Source organism: Cervus elaphus, chromosome 29 (genome assembly GCF_910594005.1).
Source record: "Cervus elaphus chromosome 29, mCerEla1.1, whole genome shotgun sequence".
NCBI lineage: Eukaryota > Metazoa > Chordata > Mammalia > Artiodactyla > Cervidae > Cervus > Cervus elaphus.
In genome coordinates, this window is record NC_057843.1 from 58,869,215 (window position 1) to 58,893,015 (window position 23,801).

At 43.4% G+C, this 23,801-nt stretch overlaps 1 protein-coding gene and 1 non-coding gene across 5 annotated transcripts in view; one reads left to right on the forward strand and one right to left on the reverse strand.

Annotated features, from left to right (window-relative positions):
- Window positions 1-9,294, reverse strand: part of FBXO10 (F-box protein 10) — a 44,656-nt gene extending 35,362 nt beyond the window's left edge. For 2 of the 4 annotated variants that reach the window (XR_006338557.1, XM_043890827.1), the window contains exons 1-3: window positions 9,155-9,294; window positions 6,444-6,537; window positions 5,916-6,007 (exon numbers count right to left, since the gene is read on the reverse strand). The gene's annotated coding sequence lies outside the window, so the exon portion shown is untranslated. Of the gene's footprint in view, window positions 1-5,915; window positions 6,008-6,443; window positions 6,538-8,389; window positions 8,989-9,154 lie in introns of those variants that run through there. The other 2 variants (XM_043890828.1, XM_043890829.1) reach the window with 2 other exon arrangements.
- Window positions 6,119-6,191, forward strand: TRNAW-CCA. The gene has a single exon. It is a non-coding gene; the product is annotated as a tRNA-Trp (tRNA).
- Window positions 9,295-23,801: the final 14,507 nt, after the last annotated feature.

The window sequence follows — 23,801 nt, forward strand, 5'->3', positions numbered from 1 at the left end:
TATTAAAGTGGGGCGGGGGGATAATAAAACCCTCGGGAGTTGTTGTGAGAATACAATGAGACAATGAATGGAAATCACTGAACACTGCGCCTGACACATAGTAAACACACAATAAATAGTGGTGAATTCCCTCTCTGTTACTGACTCTTTCCTTTCTCTAAATTCCTTTCTCTTTCTGTACTGCCTTTGAAGCAACCCTCCAACATCTTAGAAAAACAAATCATAGTAAGTGATGGTTTTCTGTAGTGAGATAAGATACAAGGAGAACAGAGACGGAGTGGAGGTCATGGCCGCCCTTCCTGGCCTACAAAGCAGACAGGCCCACCAGGCCAAGCGGCAGGTGCAGGGGATTCTTACTGCAACAGAGCTACCTGATGCCACTTGATGGCAAAGAGAATGAGGTTTCTTTTCAGAACAGCATCACTGAGAAAGAGCACAGACAGCAACAGAAATCCACCCATGCCGGCACTGACCCTAAGTTCTGAGTGTCTGTTTTAGCGAGTCTCTTGACTCCAAGAGCTAACAACACAGAGCTTATCACAAGGGTTTATGTGGCATTTGGGGGATGGATTTTAAAGGAAACACAAGAATAGAAACAGAGTAGGTCTGGGTTTCCCAGAGTCTAGAATGGTCTGGATCAATGGCAGCCCCAAGGCCCATAGCACCTGGAGTGTGTGTCTTCACTCTCCACATGACTCCGCCCCTCTTCAAGGATCTCCTCTGTTCTCCTCTGGTTTGGAGTCTGCAAAACATTTCTCTCCTTCATTACTTCTGCTTCCTCCTAAGATCAGCTAGCCAGGGCTCCTCAAAGGCTGGACTCCACCTCATGGCTTCTCTCTCTATGCCATTTCAGCTTCAATTTCTGTAGCTAAGTGTCCTTCTGTATCCCCAGTTTAAATGTCTAAGAGAACACACATCTTCTTTTACACTGGGTCACATCACAGGTCCCCGGTGAGGCCAGCAATTGGCTGCTCTTGGATCTAATGTCCATCTCTGGTTCAGTAAGTTTTGAGCAGGGTGTAGGGGTAGAGCAAGATTTTATGGTAGAAACACAGCTGTCTGGGGCTGCCACTCCATGAACAGGAGTTATGGATGCAGAAGTTTCTCTTAGAAAGGGCTGTGGGAATGGCAAGCACCATGGCTGATGTGTTGAAAACATCTATACACACTAGAGCCCCACACGTCTGCTGTCAACCACCGAGATGTCCTCAACCAACAACGCCAAGGTGCCCAGAGTGAGTAAGGAATTGTTTGACCAGCCCCCTCCTTCCTTGTCAGTGGGCTCGTAAATAGTGATGTCCTCCCACTCTGTTCTTGTAAAGATTAAACGCGTTAATTCCAACTGCAACCTCTCTCACCCTCTTCAGTCTCTGTGTCTGTCCGTCAGCCCTTGCTCAGTACAGTGGACTGTGGCAGCTGTAACTTCCGTCTGCCCGGCACACGTTCCCTCTTCACAATTTGTATTTACTGTTGGTTGTGCTGGGTCTTTGCTGCTGCACACGGGCTTTCTCTACTTGCGGCAGGTGGGGCTACTCTCTGTGGCGGCTTCTTGTTGCAGAGCGCGGGCTCTGAGCGCACACGCTTCGGTAGCTGTGGTGCCTGGGCTGAGCTGGCCCTCAGGATGTGGGATCTTCCTGGACCAGGGATCGAACCTGTGTCCCCTCCACAGGCAGGCGGATTCTTAACCACTGGACTACTAGGGAAGTCTGCACCTTCCTTCTTGTGGTTTTTTTTTTTTTTAGAAGAACCCCACTCCCACTTCATTTAGTCCTGAGTCCAGGGGCTGTCATGCAAAGTGCTTCAGCCCTTCATCACAGAGGATGGATCCCTGGCCCAAAGTAGATGATCAGAATAAACCATCCCCCCTTGCCAGGCATGGGGACAACTCAGATGAGTCCATCTGAGGAACGAAGCCAAACTAAGACAAACAAGGTTAAGTGACTATGAGAGATAGAGAAAGCACCCTAAGAATATTTTTGGGCCCCTGGATCCAGCTAGACAGTTTTATAAGCCAAGAGAGTTTCTTTTTAAAGTTAAGAGTGCCTAAACTGGTCACTTGCAACGAAGAGAGTCCTGACAGGTACACACAGAGTTTTCTCAAGGAAATTCTTTGCTCTCTGACTTTTCTCTTCCCTTATCTCACTTGTTCCATCTCCCGGTCCTGAAATGACTCTAATCAAAGCTGATACACTGTATTATAACAAGTTTACCGTTAAGCGGCAAAGGAAAAGACAGTTCAAGTGGCCTAAGGTCTTGTACCATCCAAAAGAAGAGTAGAGATATTTATCATTTCGATAATTTATCAACTTTGGTTAAATTAAAATTTCAAGGGTAACCACTAAAATAAGAGCAAGAAGAGCATAATGTCCAAACTAGAAAGAAGAGGGGAAAAGTAGTGATTAAAAACAACCTCCCCAAAAGGAAAAAGAGAGCTAAAATAAAAGGAGAACTAGCAGGACAAACACACAGTGAAAGCATAAAATATGACGACAAACTTAAACCTAAATACATCCGTGGCTGTATTAAATGAATACGGAGTAAACGTTCCAGTTAAGAGACAAAAATTATAAAAAACCAAAACCCAACTATATGCTATTTATAACAGGCATCTTTAAAACACCCAGAAACAAACAAAAAAAAAACACCCAGAAACAGAAAGGGTGAAACAAAAAGGACAGGAAAAGATATACCTCGCATAAATTAACCAAAAAAGATGGTATAGCTATACTGGCATCAGATAAAATAGAGTTTAAGGCTAAAAAAGTTTCTTTACTTGAAATAAAAAAGGGCAACTTCATAAATGATAAAAGGTTAGTACACTAGGAAGTATAACAACTTCATATTTGTATGCACTTGATAATTGGGCTCAAAGATATAAAAGCAAAAAATTAAAAGGTAAAACAGACAATTTCATTATCATAGTTGTATATTTTAACACATTTCTCTATAATAGCTAAGATAAGCAAAAAAATCAGTAAGGATCAAGATTTGAAAATAATTAGTAAACCTGATCTAATGGCATTACACAGAACTATTACAGAGAATCCAATAATTAAAGAACACAAATTATTTTCAAGCACACATATAACACTAATAAAAACTCAAAACAGAGCCCTAACAGAAATTTCAACAAATTTAAAAGATTAAGATTATACAGAACAAGCTCACTGACTACAATCAATTAATAAAAGATAACTAATAAATAATTAACTAATAAATAAATAATAATTAAAAGATAACTAATAAATAATTAATAAAAGATATCCTTGGAAGTGAAGAAAACATCTCTAAGATACCTATGAGTCAAAAGGGCAATCACAGTGGGAACTAGAAAGTGTTTAGAAATAAATGACTAAAATACTACATATCAAAACTCATGAGCTCTGGCTAAACAGTATTTGGAGAAAAATGCTTAACCTTAAATGTAAAGAATAAAAATAAAAAGTATAGAACTTAATGAACTAAGCATCCATTTCAAAAAGTTAGAGGAAAAATAAAAAAATATACAAGAAAAGTAAAATTCTTTTTAAAAAAAGCAGAACTTCATGGAATAGAAAACCCAACCATGGAGAAAACCAATGAAGACAAAAGTTGGTTCTTCAAAACGAACCTCTAGCCCAGGTTGGATGCATGAGACAACTGCTCGGTGCTGGTGCACTGGGAAGACCCAGAGGGATGGGATGGAGAGGGAGGTGGGAGGGGAGTTCAGGATGGGGAACACATGTGAATCCATGGCTGATTCATGTCAATGTATGGCAAAAACCACTACAATGCTGTAAAGTAATTAGACTCCAACTAATAAAAATAAATGGGGGGGGGGGGGGGGGGGAAGAAAAGGAACCTCTACTGAAGCTCAAGAAGAAAAAAGAGAAGGCGTAAGAATGAAATCAGATGGAAAGAGGGTATCACTACAGATGTTGCAGACATGAAAAGGGAAAGGAAATATTACAAACTTTATATAAATAAATTTGAAACTTTAAAAGGGACAAACTCCTGAAAACTATTACTTAAGAAAACTATTAAACTATTCTTTAAGAAGAAATTGAAAAACTTGTCCTAGAAGCACTAAAAACATTGACTCTGTAGTTAAAAATAACATAACAAAATAAACTTGCAGATCCAGGTCGCTTTGTCAGAGTTCTCTCTTACGTTCAGGGGACAAAGGAGGGAAACTAATACGGATGGTGGAAGTGGAAGATTACGGGCATGATTTGATCTTTGGACCGACAGTAGTGGCAGGGATTGTAGCTTGTCCCACTAACCTTATACTTGTGAGTTTCCCCAGAAACTGTGACTGACCAGAATCCTGGAGAGGCTGTACCTGGATGGAGTGACGCGGATGTGGAAGGCAAAGGTTTGACTATAGGCAATACCACTGGTGCCCCACCCAGATCCTCTTTACTGCCTAGCGCACCCATCCCCCAGACAGAAGTGTCAGCTGCTAACAACACCCTGATGTCTCTTCTCCAGAAAACTGCCACCTCACCTAGTTATCCTTCTCTTCCTCTCCTCCCTCCATCCTGCTTCCCTCATCCTCCTTTTCCTGACCACTTCTTCCAATGCATCATTTGAGTGTTAATCCCCACTGAGGTCCTGCTTCAACAGAATAGGGTCTAAGATAAGCAGCTAGGAGGATAAAGACAGTCACAGAGCAGAAGGTACTTTTAAAACACATAACTGAGAAGGACCCACTACCCCAAATTTATACAGAACTCGGATAAATCAATAAGAAAAGCTGAAAAACAGGCAAAAGACTGAATAGGCAGCAAACAACAGATGCCATCTGATTAACCAATAAAAAAGTGCTCATCAGTAGTAACCAAGGAAAGAGAATTAAAACCACAGAGATATCAATAAAAACCACCTACAAGAATAGTTTTAAATTTTTAAATTGACAATACCAAGTCATTGCAAGGATGTGAAAAAACAGGAACTGTTATATATTGCTGGTAGCAAAGTAAATTGGTACAATCACTTGGAAAACCGTTTGGCATCATCTAGCAAAGAAATTCTACTTCAGCATATATAACCTAAAGAAACTCGTTCACAGGACTTCCCTGGCTATCCAGTGGCTGGGACTCTGATTTCACTGTAGGGGGTGCGGGTTTGATCCCTGGTCAGGGAACTAAGATGCCACATGCTAAGCAGCACGGTCAAAAATTTTAAATAAAATAAAATGGTTAGATGGTGAATTAAAAAAATAAATACATAAAAAATTAAGAAACTCATTCACCTACACAATAGAAAATGTCTAAGGATGTTCATGGCGGCACTGTTCTTTGCATTTAGAAACTATAAGATAAAATACTTGTAAATACAAGGATGAATAACACTACTGTGACATATTCATATCATGAAACACTGCTAGCAATATGAAAATAAGTGCAATCATCACATGGATTCAGCTCACAAACAAGCTGAGCAAAAGAAGCAAACACAAAAAGCCCACAATATGATTCTACACATATAAAGTTAGAAACCTAGTAAAAAAAGTAACTATCTCTGAGAATGTAAACATAGGTGACAAAACTACAGAGAAAAGCAAAGAAATGATTATCACAAAAGTCAACATAGTTTCTTCTAGGAGGCGGTTTTGATTTGGAAGGGGGTGCTATGGACTACTGGCAATGTTCTATTTCTTGATATAGGTGGTAGTTACATGTGTATTTTCCTTAGAACTGTTAAACTATACATTTATGGATTTTACCCACATCCATTCTTGTTGTATTTCTCTCTCTCTTTTTTAGGCTGTGCCTGAGACATGCGGGATCTTAGTTCCCCCGCCTAGGATTGAACCCGTGCCCCCTGCAGTGGAAGCAAGGAGTCTTGACCACTGGACTTCCTGTGTCACATACTTTTAAAAGTTTAAAACAAAGACAATAAAATAAACATACTGATTACTGTTTGACTCTTACCTATGAAAAGCGAGATGAGTGGTCACCCAAAGTCCTGGAGGAGCTATCTGGTTGAAGGTTGGCATTCCTGAGTATTCTTGGTAGGCAAAATCCTGGGGAGGAATAACAGCGATTTGCCAAAAAGCCATGGGTTAGGGTTAGGACGAGAAAGGATTCAGCTCCCAAACCCTGAGAAAAGTTTTGAAAATACATAACTCGGGACTTCCCTGGTGGTTCAGTGGCTAAAACTCTCTGCTTCCAATGCAGGGGGCCCGGGTTCAAACCCTGGTCAGGGAACAAGATCCCATGTGCTGTAACTAAGACCTCATGCAGTCAAATAAATAAATAAATATATATAAGAAAAAAAAAAGAAAATACATAACTCTACTGGGTGGTCTGAGGTGACCCCGACCGAGGCTGCCTCTATGTGCTTCCCAAATAGGGGAGCGTGGGGGAACCCAGCTTAGTGACAAACTCCACACATGGCCCAGAGTTTGGCCCTTTGGGAGAATGGCTAAGCACAGCGGCATAAATTTAAAAAGCTCCAACCTTGGAATCCAAGCACGGGATCAGCTGGCAGGGCCGTGGTCCAAGAAGGGCAGTGAGCAGCAGTAGACACACTTCCTTAGATGGCGCAGGACAGCTGTTTAACAGTAATACGACACAGCTGTGTCAGAAACCACGTGGGCAGACCTGCTCAGGCTACTGTCCTCTCCCGTCTGGACAGTAAGACTGACTTCTCTGGGCTGTCTGAGCCCCCAGGGGGCTTGCAAGTGGGAGACTTCGTAATTCTCACTAATGGGGGCATTAAGAGACTTGGGAGATTATTTGGAAAAATAAAGAAATATGGGGCTGCTTAGAACCCAACTGGTTTTGAAATGAGATATATGGTTAAACATCCAAAATGAAAGACAAAATCTTAACCAAATGAGTCTGCTTATCTACTTTTATCTACCTTTATGAACATATCATCATATGTACAGGTAGGAACTAACACATCCCTAGGCTAAAAGAAAGACTAACGAGAGAAATAAGGAAACATTTTAAAGAAAGCCCATGATAGGTGACTTAAGAGAAGGTTCATTCATTAAGGTAAGCTGAAAGGACAAAATGCTTCTTGTACTATTATTATTATGTTACTGACACACGCAAAAGGAACTTGTTTCTTTTACATCTTCCTTGAAAAGCATCTCAGTATATATCCTCTTGGTTGCCCAGGACGCCATCCTTACCACCTCTCACTTGCTCCCAATCTCCATCTTTATCAGAGCCCCACTGATTTGCCCCTTCAGATTATCCCTCTAAAGATTCTGAGATACCTAAACCAGGGTCTATACGTGGTGGTGTTGTTTTTTGTTGGTTTTTTTTTTTCTGTTTCTACTTATTACCACTCCTCTTGGCCCTGTCACTGGTAGATGTTTGTTAAAGCAAAGAAGGAAAGAGGCTGGGAGGGAGCAAAGGATATTATGGCTGCACTGCAGCTGAAAAAAAGAGAGAACCACCATCAGAAAACAAACCGCGGGGAACTGGGGCTACCTGACCACATATCAGTTAACAGCTACTTTCTGCTATCAGAAAAACACAATTCAGCTGATAACCATGGAAACCAAAATGCAGGCACCGTGGTGAGGGTGGCTCTTTTCAGAAATCTAAAAACAATAAGAGGCCTGCCTGAAACCAGAAAAAGAAATCCAAGCACTGCGCGGGCCCGAGGAGATCCTTTACTAAAAGGCCTGACAAAGCAGTGTTTTCTCCAGTCTCTAAAAGCTCACCAAGCTTCAACAAGGGCCCTGGGACCGCTGGGGCTGATCATGAAACAATTCAGGCCTCTCTCTGTGCATCGGTCCCTTGGGGCCAGCTGCTATGAGGAAGGCTCACTGGGACCTATTGTTATTTTAAAATGTACTAAGAACTGGCAGAGGAATATGTATGTGTGTATTTTTTCTCCAGATCCTATTAGGTACACAAGCACACAATAAGTGCTCCATATATACTTGTTGAATAAATGAAGAAATCAGGTCCAAATTCAGGGAAAGTACAGCATCTGGTAAACAGGGTGCGTTCTTTCCACCACCCAGGGCCAACATCCTGTCGGGTCCTGAGAAAATCAAAGTCCTGTCCTCAGTTCTGGGGCCAGTTTCTCCCTTTGGCCAAGGAGACACCAGAGCAGATGGTTTCCCAGGCATCTTCCAGCTCTGACAGCCAATCACTGTATTGTGCTTTTTTTTGGTGGCAGCACACGCCTGGCACTTCTCTTTCCCCTCAGAGGGAATCTGATCCCCATCTGCTCCAATACATTAGTGTTCCCATCCTGACTGACTCACTTGGTAGAAACAACAGGTTCACATGCCAACTGCAAATGAGACGGCAAAGGGGGCCCAGACAGAAACGGGGAAAGAACTCCACTTGGCCCCGTTGGTAGGAAATCACTACAGCATTCTTTTTAGGAATATATACACAGAAACGGAAGTGTGATGGTTCTAAACGTGCCTCACCTGAATGACTCTGTAGTTTACTAATGTAATACTTGTACTAGTAGCAAATTATTGAGCATTTCTGTGCTGGACACGGTGCTAAGCCCTGTTACACTTAAACCTCACAACAACCTCATGAGCTAATTACTGTTGTTGTCTTCTAACAGATGGGGTTCTATCCGGCTCGAGGTCGCACGCTAAGTGGCAGAGCTATATGAACCCAGGTGTAACCGACACCCCGAGTTCTGGCTCTTCAAATGGCTTTTCCACCTGTCCTTCACTGTAGTCCTGTGAGCGAGGCAGGGCAGGGGTGATCCCCTTTACTTTCAAGATGGAGAAACCAGTCTCGGGAGAGGCTTTGCGATTTGCACAAAACACAGAAAACATAAAAGGTGCCCCTCGAACACTCGTTCCTGCGTTCCGAGATGAGGGTTCTCTTCCCATCTTCCTCTTCGACTTCACTCACAGACTCGCACAACCTCCAGGCTGAAGGCAAACGCAGAGATCCACCTTCCCGGCCGCGTTTCACAAGCGGGGAAACCAAGGCAGAGGTGTTCTCCGGTGCAGCTGAGCCTCCAGGTGCCCGCAGAGCGCGGGGCCGCGGGCGGCCTGAGGGCAGCCCTCCCGGGGCAGCCGGGGCCAAGTGCTCAGACTCCTCGGCCGGCAGCCTCGCGAAGCGCCCGAGGTCCCCGGGAGGCAGCCCCAGGGCGCCCGAGCCCCCTCCCCCGGGCCGCCCCCCGCTCCGGGGCCAGGGCATCCCGGGGTCGCGGGCTGTCTCCCCCTTACCTCGCCGGGAGCTGTCCGGGGCGCCAGCCCACAGCACCGCGGGCCTCGGGCGCCGGGGCCGCAGCCACCTGAGCGGCGAGGACTGCGGCGCGCGGCCAGGGGCGGGCGCGCCTCGAGCCCCGCCTGGGGGCGGTATTTGCGGGGCTGGGGCGGGGCGGGCGCCGTCACGTGGCGCGCGGGGAGGGGATGCCGGGAGCGGCGGGCGCGGCCGGGCTGGGCTTCCGGACCACCGCGGCGGGGAGGAACCCGGAGTCCCCGCAGGGAGGGTGGGGAAAGGGAGACGTGAGCGGGGCGGATGAGGCTTCAGACGCTACGAAGTCCAGCTCGCGGAAGGACGGTTAAGGCTGGTACTGCATGGCCCCGCTGCAGCAGAAATAGGATCGGTGGGTGGAAATTGCAGGCAGACGACTGGGGTCGTCACTATGAAGAAGATTCTCCCAGTCACCAGTTACCTACCGGTGTAATGGGCTGTTCCAGGAGGTAATGAGCGACTTTGTAGGTGTGCACAGAGGGGCTGGTTCATTCATTCTACTAACTGACCGCTGGCTATGGTCCAAACAATATGCTGGGAGTATATATTAAATAATTTTATGTTTACACACTACCGGTCACAGAGTGTTCGTTGTTGCTGCTGCTGTTATGGGCACAGACGTGAACAAAGCTGATGCGGCTTCTATCTTCCTTAAGTTAATTTCTGAGTGGGGAAGGTAGGCATTAATCAGATACCATTTAAATAATTTGTAGTAAGTGCGTGGAAAGAACCCAGATTTAAAACTCGGGGGCAAGGGAGGGAGGTCAGGAGTTAGCCAGACGGAAGAGAGGCTGGTAAAGCCTGTGTGAAAGCTCTTGGGTGGGGTAGGGCAGAGGAGAGAAGATTGCTCTTTGGGTAAATGGAAGACGTCCAGTTTGTCTGAAGCTTATTGTGTTGACAGAGAACAGTGTAAGTGAAATTAAAGCCGGGTAGGGATCAGATCACGGAACTTTCAGTAAGTCACAATAAGGAATTTAAAATTTTATGTAAAAGGAAGGCAAAGAAGGGGTGAAGGATATGGGTGATTTGAGACCCCCCCCCTCCCTTTTTTGAAGTATGATAAGAGTCGTGGGGAAGATCCCTTGAAAAAGGAAATGGCAACCCACTCCTATTTTCTTGCCTGGAAAATTCTGTGGACATAGGAGCCTGGCAGGCTGCAGTCCATGGGTTCAGAAAGAGTCAGACCAAACCTTTAAAAAAAAAAAAAGTATGCCAGCTACTATGTGGAGAATAGACAAAAGTAAGAGTGGAAGCATGGAGATTGGTTAAAACTTGGACTGGAGTGATGATAGTGAAGATGAGATTCAAAGGACCTTTTTGAGGTAGTCAGCCTCAAGGCTTCATGAGGGAAACTGGGGGGATTCCCCAGTCTTTTAACTTAACGTGACTGGGCCCATGAAAATGCTGTTTTGTGAACTACTATCAGTATCAGTTAGGTTGCTCAGTTGTGTCTGACATTTTGCGACCCCATGAACCATAGCATGCCAGGCCTCCCTGTTCATCACCAACTCCTGGAGTCCACCCAAACCCATGTCCATTGTGTCGGTGATGCCATCCAACCATCTCATCCTCTGTCGTCCCCTTCTCCTCCTTCCCTCAATCTTTCCCAGCATCACAGTCTTTTCAAATGAGTCAGCTCTTTGCATCAGGTGGCCAAAATATTGGAGTTTCAGCTGTAGCATCAGTCCTTCCAGTGAATATTCAGGACTGATCTCCTTTAGGATGGACTGGTTTGATCTCCTTGCAATCCAAGGGACTCTCAAGAGTCTTCTCCAACACTACAGTTCAAAAGCATCAATTCGTCAGCACTCAGCTTTCCTTATAGTCCAACTTTCACATCCATACATGACTACTGGAAAAACCATAGCCTTGACTAGACGGACCTTTGTTGACAAAGTAATGTCTCTGCTTTTTAATATGCTATCTGGATTGGTCGTAACTTTCCTTCCAAGGAGCAGACGTCTTTTAATTTCATGGCTGCAATCACCGTCTGCAGTGATTTTGGAGCCCAGAAAAATAAAGTCAGCCACTGTTTCCCCATCTATTTGCCATGAAGTGATGGGACTCGATGCCGTGATCTTAGTTTTCTGAATATTGAGCTTTAAGCCAACTTTTTCACTCTCCTCTTTCACTTTCATCAAGAGGCTCTTTGGTTCTTCTTCACTTTCTGCCATAAGGGTGGTGTCATCTGCATATTTGAGGTTATTGATATTTCTTCTGGCAATCTTGATTCCAGCTTGTGCTTCCTCCAGCCCAGCATTTCTCATGATGTACTCTGCATACAAGTTAAATAAGCAGGGTGACAATATACAGCCTTGAAATACTCCTTTTCCTATTTGGAACCAGTCTGTTGTTCCATGTCCAGTTCTAACTGTTGCTTCCTGACCTGCATACAGGTTTCTCAAGAGGCAGGTCAGGTGGTCTGGTATTCCCATCTCTTGAAGAATTTTCCATAGTTTATTGTGATTCACACAGTCAAAGGCTTTGGCATAGTCAATAAAGCAGAAATAGATGTTTTTCTGGAACTCTCTAGCTTTTTCGGCGATCCAGCGGATGTTGGCAATTTGATCTCTGGTTCCTCTGCCTTTTCTAAAACCAGCTTGAACATCTGGAAGTTCATGGTTCACGTATTGCTGAAGCCTGGCTTAGAGAATTTTAAGCATGACTAGCGTGTGAGATGAGTGCAATTGTGTGGTAGGTTGAGCATTCTTTGGCATTACCTTTCTTTGGGATTGGAATGAAAACTGACCTTTTCCAGTCTTGTGGCCACCGCTGAGTTTTCCAAATTTGCTGGCATATTGAGTGCAGCACTTTCACAGCATCATCTTTTAGGATTTGAAATAGATCAGCTGGAATTCCATCACCTCCACTAGCTTTGTTCATAGTGATGCTTCCTAAAGTCCACTTGACTTCACATTCCAGGATCCAGGAACTATTATCAGGGGAACATATTGGGGGGAGGGGGGATTGTCAAGAACTCAATGTTGGACTTGTTAAATTTTAAATGCCTGTGTGTCAGCCAAATGGAGATCAAAAGATACTTTGATACAGACCTCTGGATTTTGGAAGAAAATGTCAACTATAGAAATCTAACCTAAAGAACCTTGAAGACCTATGAGACCTTCTAGAACACTAAAAAAAGATGCCCTTTTCATCATAGGGCACTGGAATGCCAAAGCTGAAAGTCAAGAGATACCTGGAGTAACAGGCAGATTTGGCCTTGGAGTACAAAATGAGCCATGGAAAAGGCTAATAGAGTTTTGCCAAGAGAACGCATTGGTCACAGCAAATACCCTCTTCCAACAACACAAGAGACAACTCTACACATGGACATGACCAGATGGTCAACACTGAAATCAGATTGATTATATTCCTTGCAGCCGAAGATGGAGAAGCCCTATACAGTCAGCAAAAACAAGACCAGGAGCTGCCTGTGGCTCACATCATGAACTCCTTATTGCAAAATTCAGACTTAAATTGAAGAGAGTAGGGAAAACCACTAGACCATTCAGGTCTGACCTAAGTCAAATCCCTTACGATTACACAGTAGAAGTGACAAATAGATTCAAGGGATTAGATCTGATAGACAGAGTGGCTGAAGAACTATGGACAGAGGTTCATGACATTTTATAGGAGGCAGTGATCAAGACCATCCCCAAGGAAAAAAAAGGCAAAATGGTTGTCTGAGGAGGCCTTACAAATATCTGAGAAAAGAAAAAAAAAGAAAAGGCAGAGGAGAAAAAGAAAGATATATCCATCTGAATGCAGAGTTCCAAAGAATAGCAAGGAGAGAGAAGACAGCTTTCCTAAGTGATCAGTGCAAAGAAACAGAGGAAAACAAATGGGAAAGACTAGAGATCTCTTCATGAAAATTAGAGATACCAAGGGAACATTTCATGCAAAGATGGGCACAATAAAGGACAGAAATGATTCTAACAGAAGCAGGAGATATTAAGAAGAGGTGGCAAGAATACACAGAAGAACTATACAAAAAAGATCTTCATGACCCAGATAACCACGATGGTGTGATCACTCACCTAGAGCCAGACTTTCTGGAGTGGGAGGTTAAATGGGCTTTAGGAAGCACAACTACAACCAAAGCTAGTGGAGGTGATGGAATTTCAGCTGATCTATTTCAAATCCTAAAAGATGGCACTGTGCAAGTGCTGCACTCAATATGCCAGCAAATTTGGAAAACTCAGCAGTGGGCATAGGACTGGAAAACGTCAGTTTTCATTCCAATCCCAAAGAAAGGTAATGCCAAAGAATGCTCACCCTACCACACAATTGCACTCATCTCACACGCTAGTCATGCTTAAAATTCTCCAAGCCAGGCTTCAGCAATACGTGAACTGTGAACTTCCAGATGTTCAAGCTGGTTTTAGAAAAGGCAATGGAACCAGAGATCAAATTGCCAAGATCTGTTGGATCATGGAGAGAGCAAGAGAATTCCAGGAAAACGTCTACTTCTGCTTCATTGACTATGCCAAAGCCTTTGGATCACAACAAACTGGGAAATTCTTCAAGAGAGGAATACCAGACCACCTGACTTGCCTCCTGAGAAATCTGTATGCAGCTCCAGAAGCAAGAGTTAGAAACGGACATGGAACAATGGACTGGCTCCAAATTGGGAAAGGAGTACGTCAAGGCTGTATGTTATCACCTGCTTATTTAACTTATATGCAGAGTACATCATGCAAAATGCAGGGCTGGATGAAGCACAAGCTGGAATCAAGATGCCAGGGGAAATATCGATACTACCCTAATGGCAGAAAGCAAAGATGAAGTAAAGAGCCTCTTGATGAAGTTGAAAGAGGAGAGTGAAAAAGCTGACTTAAAACTCAAAATTCAAGAAACTAAGATCATGGCATCCTGTTCCATCACTTCATGGCAAATAGATGGGGAAACAATGGAAACAGTGACAGACTTTTATTTTTGGGGGCTCCAAAATCACTGCAGATCGTGACCACAGCCATCAAATTAAAAGAGACTTGCTCCTTGGAAGAAAAGCTACAACCAACCTAGACAGCATATTAAAAAGCAGAGATGTTACTTTGCCAACAAAGGTCTGTCTATTCAAAGCTATGGTTTTTCCAGTAGTCATGTATGGATGTGAGAGTTGGGCCATACCGAAAGCTGAGCACCAAAGAATTGATGCTTTTGAGCTGTGGTGTTGGAGAACTCTTGAGAGTCTGTTGGACTGCAAGGAGATCAAACCAGTCCATCTTAAAGGAGATCAGTCCTGGGTGTTCATTGGAAGGACTCATGCTGAAGCTCCAATACTTTGGCCACCTGATGAGAAGAGTTGAGTCTTTGGGAAAGACCCTGATGCTGGGAAAGATTGAGGGCAGGAGGAGAAGGGGACGACAGAGGATGAAATGGTTGGATGGCATCCCCGACTCAAAGGACATGAGTTTGAGCAAGCTCTGGGAGTTGGTGATGGACAGGGAAGCTGGTGATGCTGCAGTCCATGGGGTCACAATGAGTTGGACACAACTGAGCAACTGATCTGAACTGAACCTAAGAATGCTGTGAAAAATAAATCATTGCACCATCCTGAGGTTTGAAACAGCTGACTCTAGTGATTCCACTGACATATCTCAGTCCTTAGTTTATACAATGTATTCTCTAAAAATATATTCCATCTATTAGTACCATATGATGAATTGTTATTATTACAGATTCTCGGTGAGGCCTGTGTAACCATGCAGCTTTTCTTTTATAAATGGAAAGAAAAACATAAAAACACACGCACCCCAAGCCTAAGGCCAACAATTTATTTTAAGCAAAGACAAAGTTGTACACACTCAGTCCAGTTCAGTTCAGTCGCTCAGGCGTGTCCGACACTTTGCGACCCCATGAATCGCAGCACGCCAGGCCTCCCTGTCCATCACCAACTCCCGGAGTTTACTCGAACTCATGTCCACCGAGTCGGTGATGCCATCCAGCCATCTCATCCTCTGTCGTCCCCTTACACTAGCTAGATAGAAATAGCAGACCACTCTGACTTAGGTCAGATCAGAAAAGGGGAGGTTCAGACTACATTGCACTACAATGGGCATGATGATCTATCTCATTATCTTTGGGCAAAGCTATAACATGTTTAATCCTTTGAAGGGTGTCCCATTGTATGAAACTGGTAGTCTCGATGTCTGTCAAAAAGCAGTCGAAAGCCTGAGTTTCTGGATTTGTGCCAGCCAACATTACTGTTTTGGCATGTCTATGAAACAGTTAAGCCTTTCAAAGGAATGCAACAGCTTTCTACAAGAGCATGCTGTCTCTCTCATTAGTGATACAAACATCATTTGCCGCATGGAAATGTTATTTTTAAATATAAGTGCTTACATACAAAGGCATCATTTGTAAACTGCAGTTGAGTCCCCTCTTCTTTCTGCCCTCACCTCATCTATGCCTGCCTCCATCCCACCACCTGATGTGTATTGATTTTTCTCCTCCATTAGATTAGAATGGACCTGCGCATCTTTGCGTTCTGGCACATAGGCGGCATTTATTGTAAAATGAGTAAGTATACCTACAGCATCTCCTTAATCATGTGAACATGATTTCCCTTGTGTTATAGAAGAGTGAGGCTCAGAGTGATTTTTCCAGGGTCCACATAGTAGACATCTGTCATTCCTTTTTGGCTGTCCAGTATCTGAACTCATGCCTACATTGGGGATTTACCCATCCTATGAACTTGCTGGCAATCAGAGCATGCCTTTCACTACAGAAGCTGAAATTGGTTTTGTTTTGTTTTTTTTTCTTTACTTTTCCACGTGACCCTGGCGCTATAAATTAAATATTCCTTGGACTTGGAATCAGAGATACAACAAAGTTGTATTTTGGAGTAATTCTCTACAGCAACCACGGCAAATGCGGCAAGATGTTTTCTGAGCAGTGCTGGCTGCCGTGATAGTCCGGGGAACTGGGGCTTGTTAGGAAGCGGCGGCATCTGATGAGCAGCAGAGGTGGTGTCCTCCCTGCTCCAGCTGCATGGAGTGACTAAGGGGGATGTTCCAGTTGCCTAGTCTCCAGGCCTCCCGGTGATGCTACATATAATCCTTTTATAATGAATTACTTTTCTCCTTACACCTACCGAAACTGGATTTTGGTGTTTGCACGTTAAAAAATCTGACTCCTAGAGTCACATAATAGCAGAACTGAGGACTTTGAACTGATTCTAGTGTTCCTTCCTAACATAAACCTGTACTCTTCAACAGCCCACATTTTATACATTACATTTTGACGTCTCTGGATCACCCTTTATTCACCAAATTTATCTTTTAATGTCAGGGGGTTGTTGAATATTTCAGTCGCACAGTGAGGCAGCTGCCAAGGGAACAGTTTCAAATGCAGCAGCATCCCTGTACAGTTGTTCATGTAATATTCAAATTTGTATTCTTATCCTTTATAGGCCTAAGTGGAAAATGAAAGTACTACTCATGTGAGTGAGAAACAGGTGAAAATAATCAGAAGTGCTTAGAGCAGATCTTTAGGTTTAGCAGAATGCTTATTAGACTAAAGTCAGCTGTGTGTTTCTGAAGACCATTTAAGAACCTTTTAACTGAAAATATTTCATAAGGTACTTTGTTTAAAAGAGTGTGTAAATGGTTGTGTAATGTTTTTACATCTCAGCAACAGGTCGATTCAACTTTTAGATGGTGATTTCTATGTGTTTTGCACAAAAGCAGGCAAATGGCACCACCTAAGCCTAGCTGTAACACTGAGTACAGACAAGTAGCAACTGTTCACGTCTCCTGGGTGACGTCTATAATAGAGTAGGGAAGAGTCGTGGTGTTTCATTTATAATTTATTACTGTAGCCTTTAAAAAATAGGTTACTGAGGCTTTCTTGTGTTGCATAACTTGGATTTGCAGTATATATACTAGCCAGCAGATGTCAGGATGGTATCTCTTAAGACTAAAGTATGAAAACAGGATAAACAATAGGAGTTCCTAAAACAATCAAAGGTCTTCTTGCTCTTCAGTGCTCAATCCCCTTCAGTCACACTTAACAGTCTTCCTTAACACATATACTTTGGCATTTTTTCGACCCCTCCTCCCCCGCAACACTTTTACGTGGACAGTTCCTATTCATCCAAATCAGTGACTTCCACAGGGAACCCTCCCTGCATCTTCCCCAACCCAGGAGGCCAGGGCTCCTTTATTCCATCTTCTCACAGCCATGTTAGTTTACTCTCATAGCAGCTTACATAATGAATGAATTATTGATGAATTTAGGTAATATCCAACTCCCCTGCTATTTTGTAAGCCTCTTAAGGATTGGTACAATGACTGAAATCTTCCCTTCTGTATCCCTCACCTACCACAGTGCCTGGTCCTCTGTAGTCACTGAATAAATAAGTATCTGTGAATGTGAACACCTCCACCAAGGAGACTGGGGATATTTTTCGGAGGCCTAGACAACAGGCAGTGTCTGAAAGCCACTGGTTGCTTTACAGAATAGATTTCCTAAGCTCCATCCATAGCAGTTCTGATTCAGTAGGTCTTTGTTTAAAAGCTGCTTGTGTGGTTTGCAGCCTGCTTTGGAAAAGCCCTCTGCAAATGGTGCCCAACACTGCCAGTGTTCTTTTCCCTATCATCCTTGAACCTCTCCTTTGGCAAGAGGCATCTGTGGATGGAAAGTGTCCCTAGTATGCATTCTTTGATTCCCAAATACCTGACACCTAGCATCCACTGACTCTTAAAATTTTATGTGAAAAAAAAATCAGTTACCCATAAACATGAAGACATATTTATCGTAAGAGTCCTTTTCCTACCAAGAAATGAGTATTACAAATTTGCTATTTTAGTATCTTATTTACATATGGAATTGGAAGGAAGAAAGGAAGTGATAATCTGAGTCTACAGTATCTAGCACAGTTTCTAGCTTCCCCCCTGCGCCACCGACCCCCCCGACCCCGTCCCAAGTTCTTCCTCTGCTATTCACTGTTAACTCAGGAAAGGTGAAATTACTCAGAGTTGTCTAAGTTTGATATGCTTAAGAAAACAGGCTGAAAAAAATTTAGCTCAGACGGTAAAGCGTCTGCCTACAATGCGGGAGACCCAGGTTCGATCCCTGGGTCAAGAAGATCCCCTGGAGAAGGAAATGGCAACCCACTCCAGTACTCTTGCCTGGAAAATCCCATGGACTGAGGTTCCTAGTAGGCTACAGTCCATGGGGTCGCAAAGAGTCGGACACGACTTCACTTTCACTTTCTGTCAGATCAGGAATAAATAAGCACCTTGCAACTTAAGGAACAATAAAGTAAAAAATACAAATTCTTTTTATGGTGATGAACTTCTAAACAGCAGAATGCTTGCTAACAACAGTGAGGGTTTGGTTAGAGGAAAAAGTAGATGTTAAATTAAATGCCCTTCTCTTCAGCTTCTTAAACAGCATCATTGTTTCACTAAGCTAACAACAGTATTTTACTAAGAATGATTTTCTCAAGATTTAATAGGTTTAAGGTTTAACTTACACTTTTATTTTTATGTTCAATAAAGAATCCATGTCTTACACTTGTGACCAATGAAAACAATGGTTATTACAAAAATTGAGTGAAATTCTATAATTGACGTGAAGGTTCAATAGTAAGCTTATTAAATTTTATTCAAAAGTATACCAAAAATATATAGGTGCTGAATTTTACTAATGATGGTAAGATGAGCAATTCATTAGATCATTTCCTGGTTCTAATTTTCATCTAGCACATTTCTAAACATTTTTTTTTGCAATATCTTTATTATTTCAAGTAATTTATATATTCTTTTTCTTCTGTCAGCTCAGATAATCAGAGACAACACAATTTGAATTTGGGGAAGAAGAGCATCACATACGTTCCCACTGCTGCATCACACCCAGCAGGGGTCTTCATTATGTTTCCACACTGTCCCATAAAAAGTAGTCTTCAGTCTCTTGGTATCACAAACATATGTGCACTTAGCTACTTTCTTCCCTCCTAAATAAACATACAAACTGGGGGAAAGTAAGTTATAGTAGGTCCACTGTGGTCCTTGTCAGATGACTGTATATATCTTAGCTGTGAAACCAGCAAGCTGACCCAATGGAACCAGCTTGAAAGGTCAGGTTAGTGATACACGTCTCTTTGGAAAACAAAACTAAGGAATTCTGTTTTTCAGAACAGGGACTTTTCTCTCCACTGAAAGGAAAGGAAAGGTATTCTGGGCCAAAAGATCAGATAGGAAAACCAAGAGTCAATGCAGAATCTCTACTGTAAATACACAGGACTGAGGAGTGAAGCCTGGGACATCACCAGTGTCAGAGGTTAGAGATGAAAAACCAGCAAAAGAATCTGAAGAAGGATGGGTGAGTGGAACAGAAAGGTGGATAAGAGGAAAATCAAGAAGGCCTGCAAGGTGGTTAAAATAGTAAGGAAGTGTGTTGAATGCTGCTGAAAGGGCAAGACAGGTTAGATAACCTTGACAAGAGCAGTTTCAAAAGATTGGTGGGGATGCAAACCTAACTGGAATGGGTTCAGGAGATAACAGGAGGAAGGAATGAAAATAGAAACAGCCTTCTTGAAGCATTTAACTGAGAGCAGAGAAGTGGGATGGAAGACGGAGAGGGGTGAGGATTCAAGAGGATTATGGTGGGTGCTGTGCCGAACCACCCAGATTTCACCTTTGGACGAAGGAACTCAATCCGCCAGCAGCTATGAGGATTGGCTACAGACGCCACACAGCTGCATCCCCCTCAGGAGATGCCTTCAGCTGAAGGAAGCTGCCTGCAGACAGTACACCAGCCCAGCATCCCCTGTGTGGTGGCTAGGCAATGCAAGGGCAGAAAGGCCCTGCCCTCTGGCCTTGCTCAGGACTTCTCTGAAGGGCCGTTTAGCATCATATACCTGTGGGTGACTGCAGCCATGAAATTAAAAGACGCTTACTCCTTGGAAGGAAAGTTATGACCAACCTAGATAGTAATGTTGAAAGGCAGAGACATTACTTTGCCAACAAAGGTCCGTCTGGTCAAGGCTATGGTTTTTCCAGTGGTCATGTATGGATGTGAGAGTTGGACTGTGAAGAAAGCTGAGCGCCGAAAAATTGATGCTTTTGAACTATGGTGTTGGAGAAGACTCTTGAGAGTCAATTTGGGCTGCAAGGAGATCCAACCAGTCCATCCTGAAGGAGATAAGTCCTGGGTGTTCATTGGAAGGACTGATGCTGAAGCTGAAACTCCAATACTTTGGCCACCTCATGCGAAGAATTGACTCGCTGGAAAAGACCCTGATGATGGGAGGGATTGGGGGCAGGAGGAGAAGACGACGACAGAGGATGAAATGGCTGGATGGCATCACCGACTCGATGGGCATGAGTTTGAGTAAACTCGGGAGTTTGTGATGGACAAGGAGGCCTGGCGTGCTGCGATTCATGGGGTTGGACACGACTGAGCGACTGTACTCAACTGAACCTGTGGGACTGACTAAAGCTGCTTTCTCAACCAGGGCAACTATTCTGGCTTGCCCAGGACTGAGGTTTCCGGGCTAAACTGAGATAGTCCTGCATGGTTGATCACCCTATTTGCAGCTGCACCATATTTCAACTTCTCCTCCCGCCCAAACTTGTTTCACTTGCTCTCGAAAGTGTTTCCCCAAATACCCCCTTAAAACCTCCTGTACAAAATCTCAGCATCTCCTTCAGGGGAAAAGATTTGCAACAGGGCTTTTTTTTAAAAGTCAGAGGAAATCACAGCCCTTCTGAATCCTATAGGGAATGATCCAGTAAAAGAAAAGGGAGGGACAACTGATGGGTCACGATCATTGGGTAGCTGATGCAGGTGGGATTGAGGAGTTTGGCCTTAAATAGTAGAGGGCTTTCCAACAGAATCTTCCTGACCTAGGTATCAAACCTATTTTAAAGGTGTGTGCAAGAATGATTACAACACTGGCTAGTGAAGCGAGTTGAGGCATGAAGGTGGTGAAGCAGAGACGAGGCGGCAGGATAAAGAGATCATCAGAGGGTCTAGTGGGGCTGAGCTGTTTGTATTGGAGGAAAGAAGTCACATCTAAATCTAGGCTATGGCTGTGGGGTTGAGTGATTAAGGAAGGCTGGGGTCTGAAAATGACTTTGCAGAGAAAGCAGATCTTGGCAGGAGGAAACTTTCAACTTTTCCTCACCAAATCTAAACCTTCATTACAAGTAGTAGGCAGAATGCCCCCACCCCAAAATGACTATTGTCCTAACCTCCAAACCTGTTAATATGTATCTCATATGGCAAGAGGGGGTTTGGAGATGTGATTAAGGATTCAAGGAAGATTCCCTAATTTGTAGTTTAAGCAGCTATGTTGATGGAGCTGTTTACTGAATTTAAGCAAAAAATTTCCAGTGAAAAGTAATGGGTCCAGTTTTGGACCTGCCAAGCTGAAAATACCTGAGATGGAGATGCTAGGTGGGCAGATGGATAGCCAAACACGGCCAACAGTTCAACCTGAAATAAACATTGGGAATTTTTTCAAGATACATGGTAATTAAAGCCACGGTCACAGCTGAGGAAGTTTATAAAGAAAAGATAATCCAGGACCAGAAAGAACTTCAAGCCTGATCAGTGAATAAAATTCTGCCAAAGGTGGTGGAACAGATAAAGGATCTACCCTAGATCTGAAGAGGATGAGGCCACAGTAACAGGAAATGAGGAAGAAGTGCTATAAGTGCATTGGTTTGCTATTGCTGCTCTAATAAATTATTCAAACTTACAACAACACAAATTACCTTACGGTTGTGAAGGTCAGAAGTTTGAAACAGGTCTTGAGGGGTTAAAGTCAAGGTGTCTGCAGCCCTGCGGTCCTTCCGGAGGTTCTAGGGGAAAATCTGTGCCCCACCCTTCCCAGCTTCTGGAACACAGAGGCGGCCCACATTCCTTGGCATGTGGCCGTATCATTCCAACCTCTGCTTCTGTTGCAACATCTTCTCTGACTCAGCTTTCTTTCTCCCTCTTATAAAACCCGTGTAATGACACTGGGTCTACCCAGATAATCTAAGACACTCCCTGCACCTCCAGAGTCTTCCCTGAATTCTTTCTTTCCCCTACACTGCTGCTGCTGCTGCTAAGTCGCTTCAGTCGTGGGCGACTCTGTGTGACCCCATAGGTGGCAGCCCACCAGGCTCCCCCATCCCTGGGATTCTCCAGGCAAGAACACTGGAGTGGGTTGCCATTTCCTTCTCCAATGCATGAAAGGGAAAAGTGAAAGTGAAGTTGCTCAGTCGTGTCTGACTCTTAGCGACCCCATGGACTGCAGCCCACCAGGCTCCTCCGTCCATGGGATTCTCCAGGCAAGAGTACTGGAGTGGGGTGCCATTGCCGTCTCCTTCCCCTACACTACATTCCTCTGAATCAACATGTACTGGCCTGCTCATTCCATCCTCTTTGACCTTCCCTTCAAATCTAAGCCCCCCATTGCGTCTAGGTTTAAGTAAGCAATTTTGAACTCCTCTTGATCAATATGATTTGAACACCTTAATCAATTCCTAGCTGGCTCCCCCTTCTCTACACTTTCCCCATAAGATAACTATAATTTTTCCCTCAAATCTGAATCAGCAGCAAGGTGAGGTCCTTCAGATATCCATTTGTGTGGCATTCTTTGATGAATTATAGACCCCAAAATGGCAGTCCCATGATTGTCTATTCCCAGCTTCTAGCACAAGAGCATGGCATATAATAGAAACTATAACTGATAAATATTTGCAAGAGAACAAGCATCTCACTTTAAAATAATAAAACAGTTCTGTAATGTTGGAGGCTGTTTCACACTTTGCCAGATTCTGCCCTGTACTTTAGAGCAGGTGTCCCATAAACCAAATTCAGCTTGTCCCAAATAAGCCCTTTTTCCAGGAAAAACTTAAGACAAAACAGCACCCCTCATGACACTGAACACTGAACAATTTAAATACATGGCAAAAAGTTTAGCTGATTTAGTGTGATAAGTCCTAATGAAATCACACTAATAAGTACACAGAAAGGAAGCAGAAATGAGATGTGTTGAGAGACGGAGGTGAGGACAGGAAAGTGACATAGTCCTCACATGCAGGAGAAGTCAGCAGGCAATGTCTAAAACAGAAAAATCATAAAGTAACAACATAATTGTTATTTACAGACAGGAAGTAAACTCAAGGTAATTCTTGAAAAAGAGGTGAATGTCATGGTATCTGGGAGGAAAGTTAAGGACTCTCCCCTTCTCCCAACAAACCTGGAGAACTGCCTGACTTTAAAAATACAGCATTTTCCCCTTTGGTGGTTTTACATATTCTCAGGCTCAAGTAGTAATGCTGCCTTTCATAAAGACTGCTTAAGAATAGAACCATGTTGTTTTACCAGGACAAGCAAATTCTCCAGTCCCAAACCGGAGGAACTCAATTTAATGTGGTTTGTAATAGTCTCAATGTTACAGTAGTCTCACCAGTGATTGTTCATTTGCAGCAAAAATGTGGGTTAAAGAAGAATAAAATAAGAAAAATAAAAGCCCTATTTTTCTTATTAAAAATATGACATGTTTGTGTGCTGGCTTCCATGAAACAATAACTAATGGAGAGGAATTCTTCAACAAATATACTCCAAACAGAAGTAAAAAAGTACACAGAAATGACTCACAAGACAGGGCCA